This window comes from Coptis chinensis, chromosome 7 (genome assembly GCF_015680905.1).
Source record: "Coptis chinensis isolate HL-2020 chromosome 7, ASM1568090v1, whole genome shotgun sequence".
Lineage (NCBI taxonomy): Eukaryota > Viridiplantae > Streptophyta > Magnoliopsida > Ranunculales > Ranunculaceae > Coptis > Coptis chinensis.
In genome coordinates this window covers 36479982-36481664 of record NC_141462.1, presented here as the reverse complement: position 1 = coordinate 36481664, position 1683 = coordinate 36479982, and the positions used below count along the sequence as shown (strand labels likewise).

The 1683-nt window shown below is 41.9% G+C and overlaps 1 non-coding gene across 1 annotated transcript; it reads right to left on the bottom strand.

The window, feature by feature from the left end:
* Positions 1-1042: 1042 nt before the first annotated feature.
* On the bottom strand, positions 1043-1148 carry LOC147487338 (small nucleolar RNA R71). Its single transcript, XR_015203373.1, has one exon. It is a non-coding gene; the product is annotated as a small nucleolar RNA R71 (small nucleolar RNA).
* Positions 1149-1683: the final 535 nt, after the last annotated feature.

Genomic DNA, 1683 nt, shown 5'->3' with positions numbered 1-1683 from the left:
CTCTTTCAAGACAAAAATTCAATTGCTTGAATCCAAGAGGCATTCCCCCATTCTCAACCCACCCACCCTTGTTTGGTTCTAACCGTGATTGTCTGGTTCAGAAACAAAAAAAATTCCCAGGAAAAGCTTGAGTGCGCCCCATCCAAGGCTAAATTTGAGAGCCCCCCTAACGCTGAAGCGCCTGGAACTCAGAATAGACCTGAGCGCGACGCACCCATCCAAGGCAAAGTTCGAGTGCGCCTAGCACTGAAGCGCCTGGAACACGAGTTACACAAGGAGCGCGACCCGCGCCCTACCAAGGCCTTTTCTAAGCGCGACCCGCGCTCTCTTCTTGAGCAGCCCGATTTTCACAGGTTAGTCCAAATTTCCGTTTCTTCAAGTTATTCAGTGTTTCTAACTTATTAAATACACTGAGATAGCATAAACAAGACGCTATTCATAAGCGAAGCAAGGAGGCATTCAGGTACTTCTTTCTTCCATTCCTCGCATCTCCTGTTAGAGGATTTATACTAGCATATCAGGGTTGTTTTGACTGTTGTCATGTTTCTTTAATATTGGACTTAGTTTTGCATGAGATTAAGGTCAGGAAGAGAAAAAATGACTAACGTAATTTATCATGAACGTCAACAAACACACCTATCTAGTATACCACAATCTACATCTGAAATAATGGCTGAAGAAAGAGAGACTCCTCTCTCTGACTTTTACAAAGCCCTGAACGATAGCCCTAAATCTAGCATCGTTCTTGAAAACCCAGTGGGGGATTTTCGAATCCCCCCAAATATATTTAATTTGTTACCAGTTTTTCATGGGTTAGACCATGAAAAACCTTATCAGCATATGCGTAGGATTGAACAAGTTCTTACCACATTCCATCATCCTACGGTAGGTGTGGAACAAATTAAACTGAGGGTGTTTCCTTTCACCCTAGCCGATAAGGCGGCGTCTTGGTTAATTGCCCAAACGCCAAACTCTGTGGACTCATGGGCTCAACTTGTTCAATTGTTCATGGAACAATTTTATCCACCACTAAAGACAGATGAAATGCTTTAAAAGATTTATTTCTTCCTCCAGAATCCTCATGAATCCTTTTCAGAGGCCTGGAATCGTTTCACTGATCTTCTCATTGAATGCCCGCATCATAATCTTGTGAATGACACGCTTGTTCGTGCCTTCTTCAAGGGGCATTTACATCATCATAAGGAGGTTCTAGATATCATGACTGGGGGTAGTTTTCTTAGTAAAGGAGCCTTAGAGGCTTATAAATTCTTAGAAGATCAATCTAAGAGGAACAACAATTGGGGAGGTAACAAATCGTCCCACTCCACTCCTTCTTCTTTTGAGGTTAAAAATGATCCCGAGCTTAAAACTCTTATCGATTCCCTCACTAAAAAGGTAGATACCCTATCAGTTCAACAACAACCCACTCCAGTCATGAAGATTAACTCTACTCGTTGTAATGTCTATTTTAGTCTTGAGCATTCCGACTTCTATTGTCCTCTTGTCTATGCACAACCACCACCACAACCATCACACTTTAACCAGTTAACTCAACATCAAGGACAAGGAAACTTAGGTGACCAGAATAGATGTTTAGTGCCCATGACCAAGAACTATCAACATCAAAACATGAATGTTCAACAAGCCTTAATTCCAGTTCAACCATCTACAGAAGTAGTAGTA